The sequence below is a fragment of the Cupressus sempervirens genome, chromosome 7, assembly GCF_028749045.1.
Source record: "Cupressus sempervirens isolate cs-2001-9-10 chromosome 7, ASM2874904v1, whole genome shotgun sequence".
NCBI lineage: Eukaryota > Viridiplantae > Streptophyta > Pinopsida > Cupressales > Cupressaceae > Cupressus > Cupressus sempervirens.
The window spans coordinates 10,186,133-10,198,916 of record NC_143124.1 but is presented as its reverse complement, the minus strand read 5'-3'; positions in this window follow the sequence as shown (position 1 = coordinate 10,198,916).

Here is a 12,784-nt window from a genome sequence, read left to right as displayed (position 1 = left end):
ACCACGATATTCAGTTTTAACTTCTTCTCAGGATGTGCTGCAAGTGCTACTTGAGCATCTTTTAACTGGCCAATGAGTGGGATTTGTTTCGCCTGCATATAATACACTTTTCTAGATGATTTATTTAGAGAGAGACCTAAAGCATGGGCTACCTTTGAAGGCATAATATTATCGAATGCACCTGAATCAATAATACAATTACTTAACTTGCATCCAGCTATATAAAGAGAAACATAGAATGGGTTGGGATTGTATGACAAAGTAGCTGCAACAAAAGATTCTTTCTCAGTCATGGGCCCTTCTAGATTATCTTCCATTTCTAAAGAAACTCTTGATTCATGGTTGATAATGATCTTAGGTGAACTTTTTCTTTTACCAACACATTGGATCAACCTTTCTAATTGTTGAGGGTTTTCTTTTAGGTAGTCCAACTGAGAAATTTGTACTTTGATTTTTTTACAATGATCAATAAAATCAAAAGAGTCTTCAACAATGGGAGAGGTTTTACACTTATATGTCTATCATGTCCCCTTTTCAAATAATTAAAAAATAATAATCTTTGCTAAGGCAGGCAGGCCCAAGAAAGTGAAGTTTCAAAAAAAGGGGGTTAATCTTTGGAAACCGTTGGACTAATAAATGAAAATTATTATTAAAATATGATTCATTAACCTCTCTTGGACGTGAGTTACAGTTATGCCCTCTTTTAAGGGGTTTGGAGGCATTTTGGGTAGATTGGAGAACTTGATTTTTGCTCATTCTTTGTTATTCTTCAGAGGCTACCAAACCTGTGGAGAAGGAGACCCAAGAACGGGAGTTTGCAAGTTTTCAGGGAGACCCAAGAATGGGAGTTGGCAGGTTTCTAGGAAGGCTAAGGACAGGAGTTTGAAGCCATTCCATGTGCATGCTCATACAGAGTTTGCCTTTGTGCTGAACAGTGCAGATTTGTGGGTTTTCGGGTGTGTTTTTTTGTGAGAGTTTGGTGTTTTCAGTTGAGTATTTCATATCAGTTTGGGTTGCTACTGTATTTCAGACTTTAAGGTGTTAAAATAGAGCTGAATATATGTATTGAGACGTGATTAAACTTCTAAGATAGATTATTAGTATTTTTGTGGTGTTTTCGGGCATTTTTGTGTTAATTTCGGGAGCCCGATGAGCATAGTTTTTGTCTTACATTTGAGAACTATTGTGTAAAGGCTATATGGATCTAGAAATGTCATTTTGTAGGCTTTTGTGCTGCTGAAATTTTTGTAAAAATGTCCACTTTCAGATTTATTAATAATAGGTGAAGCTGTGAAGCTTTTGGCACAATTTTTGGCATACCCGATTTGGAGTTTCTTGAGAAATTTGGTGGATCTTTGTGATATTAGTTGTTTGATCTTGAAAATCTGATTAGAGGTTGGAAATATCATGTAAAATAAGAAAAGGGACATTTCAGTGGTATCAAAGCCATGATCTTGCCAGCCTGAGGGTTTGTAGAAGTTGCATGTTAGTTTTGACAACTACCCAGATCTTGCATTTCAGTTTTTAGAACTACCCAAATCTTGCATGTCATAATTTATGGTTGCATGTTGCTTCTAATCAGCTGAATGTCAAAATTTATGGTTGCATGCTACTTTTAATCATTTTCATATTATTTCTTGGTGAATTTGGTGGTTGTAGAAGTTTGCATGTCAGTTTTGACAACTACCCAGATCTTGCATGTCAGTTTTGACAACTACCCAGATCTTGCATTTTTGACAACTACCCAGATCTTGCATGTCATAATTGATGATTGCATGTTGCTTCTAATCAGCTGCATGAAAAAATTTATGCTTGCATGCTACTTCTAATCATTTGCATGTTAGTTCTTGGTGAATTTGGTGGTTGCATATTGCTTCTAATCAGTTACATGTCAAAATCTATGGTTGCATGCTACTTCTAATCATTTGCATGTTAGTTCTTGGTGTTTGAAGAAGTTATATCCTATTGGGGTTACACTCTACTTTATCCAGAATGGACAGGTATAGTACAGAGTCTCAGAGGACACGATCTTGGACAATTGATATCCAGAGTCAAAACAGTAGAAAGGATGGTTATTTAGACATTCGAGATAAAGTTATGAAAATAAGCCATGACATGTCTGAACAGTTGATTGAACACCACCATATAATGAATGACATGTTGTCCAACCCAACTAAGGTGGATAAGTTGACTGGATTTCTATTTGGCAGATTTTCTCACAGGGCAGATGACACAATTACCAAGAACTTGCATGAACAGTTTGAGAAACTAGCTGATAGCTAGGTAGAGGTCTCGGATTCTACTCTGCCACAGGAGGTGGTGGGAAAGGATATTACACAGATTGATAGTAATGGTCAACTTGATACTCAAATTGAGACAATTGTTTATAGGTCGTCAAAGGGTGATGCCACAGGTATTCAGGGTGGTATAGTTACAACAGGCGGTGACTACAGTGTAGTGGGTTCAGATGATGATTATGAGGATGTTGTTGTGCTAGCTGGAAAGATACCTGGTAGAGATGAGCAGACATTGAGCATTCATGATTTTTCTGAGAAAGAGTACCAGGCACAGTTAGATGCTTCACAACATGAGGTTGAGGCTGGTAGTACTTCACATGATTTTTCCAGCCAGCTGAAGGTGAACAAAGATAGTATTGTGACTTCATTATCTCATCATGACAGGTATGTGGAGTTAGTTGGTATTGGTCATATTACTTAGGTGGGGAGTTTGCTTGAGTTACCAGTTGATTCTAGTTTACGGATGTGGACTCGAGATTGTTATATTGGCATTTGGGATTCAGTTGACTGGAGATCTTTAACACTTTTTGGTAGCAGTGTTTGTTTGGGTGCTATCATGGATTTGATTAGCGGATTACATGGTGTTGTCTTTTTTTGTGCCAATATCTTGTTTGATGTTGGTATTAGTTTTTATACACCGATGTTGGGCTTTGTTCATATATCCAGTCGACCATACTTGCTCGAATGTGTTGATGATCTTTCATATTTGGCAGTGTGTACAGATGAGTCCCAGGATCATATTGGCATTGATGACATCCAAGAGGATGTAGTGGGCAGTTTTGAAAACTTAGTTTCCTTGGGTACAGAGGAGTTGGACAGCAGTGCTAATGTTTTTGATACTCTGTATGTTGATATGAGATTTAGATTTGATTCACAGGATATGGATTGTAATAGTCTAGAGACTAGTGACTTTGATTATACTCCTTTAGACAGTGCATCAGAGGAGGTTTGTAGGAGATAGTCAAGCTAGTGCCATCATGTGTCTAATCAGTTGAGAGTTAGTGACCGAGACATTGCTATCACTTGCCAACATTTTGATGCTGCTCGTCAGTTGTTAGCATTTTATGGATGGGGTTCTCCTACTAGTGATGAGCAGGAAGGAAGTTATCTTTCCTTGACAGAGATCCACTCTTTATGGGAAGCTATTCGGATTTTGAGAAAGAATTATATGCAGTTGGTAGCCGACAGAGATTATCTTATGGAGTGGGGCAGTACAGCATATGATGCATTGTTGGCCAAGGAAGATGAGGTGAGTGAGCTTACTGAGCAGCTTGAGGTGACTTCTGAGATTCTTGAGAGTACATAGTTGGCTTTCAAGGAGTCACAGTTTCATTTGGCTAAGGTGACCGTGGAGTTAGAGTGACTACAGTCTTTACCTGATTCTATAAAGTCACAAGCTATGGTGTTTGGTGATCTAAGGATGTCCATGGCCGAGATTGTCAGAGACAGTGGAGATGGGGATGCATCCATACTTGATACTAACATTGGCATATCAGGTTCATTCCCACTAGAGTCAGGTTTAGTTGAGTTGGGTGTTGTAGCAGATTGTTGTATGCCTGACAGGGTGGTGGCCTCTAGTACTGAAGGCATGGAGACTAGAGATGTATCAAAGATCATGTGTGATGTTGGTGAGTTGGCAGTTGGCATGGTTCCTGCTAGTTATACTACTCCCTTGGTGATATCTTCGGAGGTAGTAGTTAGTTCCAACATGGTTAATGATCAATTGCAGTTAGTTTCATCTGGATTACAGTCTGAGCCACTGACTGAGATTGGCGCATTCTATCGGCATTACACTATGAGGTACACTCATCAATTTACCTTTGATGAGCATGTTGATGAGATGATGATACAAAAATGTACTTTGGTTCCTAGTGCTTATCATCAGTTATGAGATAGTTTGACACCTCAAGATGATGGTTGTGATGGGCATGACATGGCGATAGGTTCTACAGTTGACAGCTTGATAATACATGACTTAGAGCAGGAGTTTCAGAGTGATGCTTCAGCGGGTGTTGTTATTGATTCTACTCCTTTGGCTATGACATCTCCTGACTTAGCTGGTGATCAGTCACAGTGGGTTGTATCACTTGTTCATGGTGAGTTGTTGAATAAGGTTGGTTTTTTTTATCAACATTATATTGCAAGGTATGTACATTAGTTAGCATTTGATCCTTGTGTTGAGGAGTTGATGGCAGAAAAATTTGGTTTGGGTTCCAATTCTTGCTATTTATCTTGTGATGGCTTTTTGCCATTAGGGGTGCATGGTAGTTATGGTTATGAGATAGTGGTCGGTGATCTAAAGAGTTGTGTTGAATGTAGGCATTGTATAGTGTGTGGATTCTCCATACTTGGTACAGTTTCATTCGGGAGCATTCACCATTGTTGCAGAGTTGGATTGTACATTCCGTATAGGCCAGTGGAATGCATTGATGGTATTTACTGTGTTGGTAGTCCACTTTACTTGGGTTTTGATGTTCTAAGAGTTTGTGTCTCATGGGTTTCTGACTATGGAAGTTGTGATTTTGGAGTTTGGTTGAGCTATAATTGTCAGTTTGATTATGGATTCCTCTTGTTTATATTGCAGAGGATATTGCAGAAGCCTGTGTTAATTGGTAGTAGTATAGTTCATGACTACATTTGGGATCCAGGTGGATTGATTGGTTTATTGTTTAGCCATTTCTTGAGGACAAGCAATGTTTGGGAGGGGAGGACTTTTCATGTCCCCTTTTCAAATAATTAAAAAATAATAATCTTTGCTAAGGCAGGCAGGCCCAAGAAAGTGAAGTTTCGGAAAAAGGGGGTTAATCTTTAGAAACTGTTGGACTAATAAATGAAAATTATTATTAAAATATGATTCATTAACCTCTCTTGGACGTGAGTTACATTTATGCCCTCTTTTAAGGGGTTTGGAGGCATTTTGGGTAGATTGGAGAACTTGATTTTTGCTCATTCTTTGTTATTCTTCAGAGGCTACCAAACTTGTGGAGAAGGAGACCCAAGAACGGGATTTTGCAGGTTTCCAGGGAGACCCAAGAATGGGATTTTGCAGGTTTCCAAGAAGGCTAAGGATGGGAGTTTGAAGCCATTCCATGTGCATGCTCATACAGAGTTTGCCTTTGTGCCGAACAGTGCAGATTTGTGGATTTTCGGGTGTGTTTTTTTGTATGAGTTTGGTGTTTTTAGTTGAGTATTTCATATCAGTTTGGGTTTCTGCTGTATTTTAGACTTTAAGGTATTAAAATAGAGCTGAATATATGTATTGGGATGTGATTAAACTTCTAAGATAGATTATTAGTGTTTTTGTGGTGTTTCCGGGCATTTTTGTGTTAATTTCGAGAGCCCGATGAGCATAGTTTTTGTCCTACATTTGAGAACTATTGTGTAAAGGCTATATGGATCTAGAAATTTCATTTTGTAGGCTGTTGTGCTGCTGAAATTTTTGTAAAAATGTCCACTTTCAGATTTATTAATAATAGGTGAAGCTGTGAAGCTTTTGGCACAATTTTTGGCATACCCGATTTGGGGTTTCTTGAGAAATTTGGTGGATCTTTGTGATATTAGTTGTTTGATCTTGAAAATCTAATTAGAGGTTGGAAATATCATGTAAAATCAGAAAATGGGACATTTCAATGTCTCTTTTTCTTGTGAAGGCTCTTTTGGAGTATGCTTTCGAGATAGAATTTGCTTAATAGTCTCATCAGAAGCTTTATCCGTTCCTTCTTTACTCCATTTTTCTTCCAATATTTGTGTCCAAATTGGCATCACTGCATTGCAAGAATGGTTGTTAATATCTTCATCTCTCTCATTATCAAATTCATATTCTAGAAAATTTATAGAAGAGGTCCCAACAGTAGGTTCGGTTACATCTTCAGGAGCCACATATTCTTCTATTTTCTCTACCATAAAATGCATTTGCATGAATCTAACCATCTCGGGGAAATTCGCACCATCATGATTTTTCTTTAGGAAAAAATCACACATAGCAGTCTATTTAGTAGATGATGTAGGATGTTCAATGGCTAACCTTGGTGTTGGTTGGGGTAGCCATTTAGTTTGTCTATTTTGCTAATATGGCATATAATTCCTCCTTGGAATATCTTGATATAGACGTGGAGGATTATAGGGCAACTACTTTTTGAGTTGTAACAAACCATTAGCCAATTTTTGATATAAAGGATTAGTGGTAGAGATAGGAGCTTGCTGACCTTTTCCTTTTTGTAAGTCACAACTCCACTTTCCTGAACTAAGAAAGTCATCCTCCACTTCAATAGCCAAAGTTTGTGCATCTGCTAGACTAGGAGGTCTTGCCCTTCATATCTAAAAGCTTACATTAAAGGGTTGAACACTAATGAAGAATTTCATTTGATTTTCTTTAGTGGGTCTTTTGTTAGATAGAATTTAGTTGACCATCTAGTTAAAACGAGCAATGAACTCTTGCATGGGCTCGTGAATTTCTTTGTTCATTGAAATCAACTAGGAAAGGAGAAAATGTTCATCCTCAGAGGTTTTAAATCTCCTCTTGAAAGCTTGAATCAAGGTAGCCCATGAAGTGACTGATCTAGTTGGAAGCTAACCAAACCATTTTTCTACAACTTCTGTGAGTGTTTCAATAAAAATGCAGACAAAAACATCTTCGTGTTGAATTGCAAGAAACTCGATTGCTATAAAGAATGCACTTATATGCTGATCAGTAGTGACTTTTCCATCACTAGAAAACTTAGGAAAGAATTTTTGAGAACCAATGGGCATGCCATGTAATTGGTTCCCTAAAGCTAGAGGACAAATAGCAGCTCCCCAAGGTATTGGTGGCTGTAGTGCTTGATGTGCCATAGTCGGAAGAATGATATTCAGCTATGCAAATTTATAGTTAGAGGTACAAGAGTACCTGGCAGAATCAAAGCTTGAAAGGCTGTAGGAGAAACAATAGCCTTAGGTGGTGAAGAAGACCTACTAACAGACTTGACCTTCTTCTTCTTCTTAGGAGTAACTTGCTTGAAATCTAACTTTCGAAGGGCTTCAAAATCTTTGTCTACTAAACCCTTTTGTCTATGAACCCAGGTGTATGATTTATCAGCTAGCTTAGTCGTTGTTATTTAGTTGCCCTTGAATATGACCAAGATTCTACCTATTCCTTCTTAGAATGACTACTATTCTTTCAATGACTACAATGTTCTATCCAATAGGAGCCCTTCGCAAGATTTCCTCGAACTCTTCTTCTTTCTCAAGAACTTGATTTACTTGATGGTATTGTTGTGCAATTCATCTAAAACTCCAAGCTAGAGTGTTCAAGTCTTAAATGATATCGTCTTGGGTGTCTTGGAAGCTGAGGTTTAGTTGGAGAATTGGAAAAATGTTCTCATGTGGTAGTACCATTGTGCTCATTACAGGTGACTGCCAATCTTTCTTGTTCAGTCTCCCTAGTAGAGTCACCAAAAATCTATTGGTAAACAAATTTATCACTATAGAAAAAGCCTAGCGGAGTGTGTGGCAAATCGATGTCTCCAATAGTTAGATAGGCCCTTGGTATGCGACCTTCCTCTGCGTTTAGAGAAGCAACTCCCTCGTATGATATAATTTTTGAAAGGTTTTCAAATAAAGAATCTAAAACTTCAAAGATCAAGAGAAATCCATTCAGGATGAATGCACCACATGACCTCACAACTTTCTTGGGTAAACAAGAATGATAATAAAGGTGATCAAGAACTATGCTTGAAGTAACCAGTATTACCAAGCACATTCATTGTTCATAAACACTCACATAGTACCATGAGAATGTCTACTACAACTACAACTATTTTGATTTTAAAACAAGAAATCAAGAGTACATCTCATTTCATTTAATTGTACCAAGAAGATAATAGAGATTTTTCAATTTTAGAGACAAAAACTGTACATACTTTCCAATCTTGATCAAAATTTCAGCATAGTGTTCCATTACGAAAAACCAAAAAGTCCCTTATTACATTGATTTTTAGGAATTTAAAGCCAACCTAGATTAACCAAATTTTTAGGTTCGTAACTACTCAAAAAGTTAGAGTTTGGATTACTTGAAGATGGCTTGGTCTATGCTTTTGAGGCGGTAGATCTCCATTTGGAAATGCCATGCAGGAAAAACACCTCAAATAGAAGTGGATAAAATAGTGAAATTTGTGTGAAGCTGTATGAGTTTTGTTTTAGTTGGTATTTGATCAGACAGTTCAAATGTTTGTTAGGGACGACTTTACAAAACAGATCACGTGTCTTAATCTAGAAGGGATGGCCAAGCAATATATATTTCAAATAGCACAACCATTATCATTCACAATCTTCCCACGATTCTCACATTTGTCATTCCTTTCAAGCAACTCGTGTGCTTGGTCAAATGTCCATTTGTAGTACACAATGTTTGAATAAGATTGTGTGCCTATATTTTCTATGGTATTAATCCAAACTATTCACATGCCTAATCTTGCTTATCAAAGCCATAGGTCTTGACTTTAGTTGGATAGCTAATCAACATGTATTTCTGAATTACTCCAAACATCTATGAACTTTATTTCTAGCCTATAACTTTCTTCAAGTTGAAGTCTAAGTTGGGAGGTTTGGGTTAAGATTAGGTTAAAAAATTGGAGTATGGGGAGAGAGAAGATTTTAGTACATTGAAAGAGAAAATGATGAGGAAAGAGATTGAAACTCAAACCCAAACCCAAACCTGTACTTCTCTCTAAAAGTTTGAGTACATGGAGAAAGAAAAGTATGTGGACAGAGAAAATGATGAGGAAAGAGATTGAAACTCAAACCCAAAACCAAACCCATACTTCTCTCTAAAAGTTTGAGTATGTGGAGAGAGAAAAGTACGTAGAGAGAGAAAATGATGAAGAAAGAGATTGAAACTCAAAACCCAAACCCAAACCCATACTTCTCTCTAAAAGTTTGGTTTTGAGGACTAATCTCTCTCCTTTCGATTAATTAATATAATTAAACCTCCTTGTAAAATGTTTGGGTAACAAAACCCAAACAACCAATCATAGCACATGAATCATAGTATGCTCTCTTACTATATTAAGAAACATAGCTCACACAAAAAAAGTTTAGATGGCCTCTATAGTAAGAAACATATCTAACACAAAAATAGTTTAGATGGCCTCTATAAATAGAGGACTTCTAACTACATGTGGAGGAGGATGCGGTGCAGTTAGGTGGGAGAAGAATCAGTATATTCCCATATTACCAAATGAACAATATTCAAGGAGCACAATATAAAAATGGACTATATACTTCACAAACATAAATAACTTAATAACTACAAACACATTGTAGTTATAGTTATATAATAATAGTATTTAATAATACTAAACCATCAGCAGATTAAATATTTAGATTGGCCAATGCAAACATAGCTAACTATATATAATCAAAATTAAAGATATCAAACAAAAGATTTATGTTTAGTTAATACGCTTTTCATCTAATAACATCAAAAGATTTTTGATTAGTTAATATGTTTTGATCAAACAACATCAAAAGATTTATGTTTGGTTAATACATTTTGATCTAATAATACTTAATTTTGATAGGTTCAAAATTCAAAATATTTGAAAACATAAACACTCTAATTATAATCAATATCAAACATGCTAATCAATACCATTCATGACATATCTCAAATTTTAAAAGTACAATTGAAATATAATCAATCTTGAAATAAAAAACAATCAGTTTATCTATTAAAAAATAGATCTGGTTATGCTAACAACAATATTCAAGCTACACAATATGAAATTGGACTATATATTTTATAAACATAAATAACACAATAACTCCAAACACAATGTAGTTTATCCAACCCATGAAATCAAAAGATCAGTATTAGTTCAATTCTCCTATATATAATAATAGCAGTTGATAATACTAAACCATCAACATATCAAACAATTAGGTTTGCCAATAGAAACATAGCCACCTCCATATACTCAACATTAAAGATATCAATCAAAAGATTTATGTTTGGTTAATATGTTTTTATCTAATTATACTTAATTTTGATAGGTTCAAAACTCAAAACACCTCAAAACATAAACAATCTAATTATAATCATTATCAAACATGCTAATCAATACCATTCATGGCATGATTTAAATTTAAAAAGAATAATTGGAATATAACCTATCTTGAAATAAAAGATAGAGTTTCAGCTTACATATTAAAAAATGGATCTGATTATGCTAATGACAATATACAAGCTACACAATATGAAACTAGACTATATATTTACAAACATAAATAACTCAATAACTCTAAACACAATGTTGTTTATCCAACCGATGGCATCAAAAGATCAGCATTAGTTCAATTCTCCTATATATAATAATAGCAGTCAATAATACTAACCCATCAATAGATCAAACTATTAGATTGGCCAATAACATCAAAAGATTTATGGTTGTTTAATATGTTTTTTATATAATATAACTTAATTTCAATAGGTTCAAAACTCAAAACACCTGAAAACTTAAACACTCTAATTATAATCATTATCAAACATGATAGTCAATACGATTCTTGACATGTTTCAAATTTAAAAAGTACAATTGAAATATTACCTATCTTGAAATTAAAGATAGAGTGTCAATTTACATATTAAAAATGAGATCTGGTTATACTAACAACAATAAATAAATAAAATAGAACACAATGAAAAATCACAATAGAAATAAACACTTATTATAGAGAGAAAATCTAAAAAGAACATGATGATAATAGATCAATGAACTACTACAAAGGATAGAAGAAAAGAATCCATATATTTTATTGGTCTGACTGCACACAAAAATAGTTTAGATGACCTCTATAAATAAATAGAGGAGGAATCTATAGACTATACTTAGATGGCGTAATGTGACAACAGTCTCACTAAAGTTAACAACATTATTATGTGTTGTAGTGACCATGTCCTAGTCAGCAAATGCCACATCATACAAATGCTTGAAAAGTAGGAAAGATAAGAGAAACCTTAGTTGAAAAGTCAATATCCATTATATTAACTAAAATTATGATTAACAATTTGTTAACAACAAGTACTTATAATTGCATTATCTAGATGCTGATTTACACATCACATCCATCAAAATGCATGTTTGACAACTACAATTAGATCATTAGAGATACATTATCCAATTACATAACTACATCATAATGATCATCTAAAGATGATTCAACAATCCTTATGAATCAAGTAACCTCTCCATCTGTCTGTGTGATCTAATCTCCAAAGCCATCAGTCATTGTGCATCTTCTATTTGAGATGGGAGTGTGTCCAAATGCTTTTTCCATGCCAACCATAGAGTGTTTACTCCCTCACTGTTCTTACTGACATGAAGAATGCCCCAACCCTAGCACGAAAAGCCTAACAAACCATATCTACTCACATGCAACATTCTAAAGTATATCTAATAATATAAATAACAAAATAAGAAACATAATAAAAGTAGTAGAGAAAATAAATGGCTTGGTCAAGCACTTAATGCCATATTTCGAAAAGGAGAAGCAAAACAAAATGAATCCATCCAATCAGAACTGGTGAGTTGAGAGAACAAAATTTAATGTATCCATCTCTAACCCTCCCTTTTTGCCACATTACACCCATCCAATAAAGGTGTTAAACAACTGACATGGGATATCAAGTCATAAAATTGCAAAATATCTCAAAGAATGTACTCATTTACATTTATATTATAAGAGTAATAATTCAAGAAGGTGTCAACAACATTCATCATAATAGTATGTTTCCACAGATATACTCATATGCATTTGGCTTAACAACATAATGTAGAGGGTGTATTCTACTAGGAAAATAATAAGAATTCGATAATGTCTTTCATCTTAACACTACAAGTGCACTTCCTATACATAGAAATCTCATGAACCACTAACACTACACTTTAATAATAATAAAATCTATAGCTATCTACACATAGCATTCAAAGTTACTATGCTTGGAATAATGAATAGCAATAACAAATAACATACAAGCTGATCATTTATTATAGTTCATCCTGAACTCAAGTTTATCAAGCATATTTTCCTCTCATCAACAATACTTAGTAAATAAATGCTAAATGTGCTCTTTCCTCTCTATCATCTAACAGCATTGGCTTTTGAAATCATAATTGCTTAAAACCACAACTTAATATAACTTTTATAAAATGATTTCACACGTGATTGAGAAAATGATATTGTATAATCAACAAAGTTTTTAGTTTACTTAAATGATCACAAAATCACTTATGTTACATAATAACAGACATAACATGAAGAGCTTTAGATTCCATGGCTGTCCCTGATCCCACATGGGTACCTTCATTATCAGATTATCCAAGAAATTCTACAACCTAAAGATAGATGTTTCCAGTTCTGACATTGACTTTAAGAGGAATGCACTTATCATCTTATTAACTTGAGCCATGAAAGAACATGGGCCAATATTAGCGGTGAACCATATTAACGTA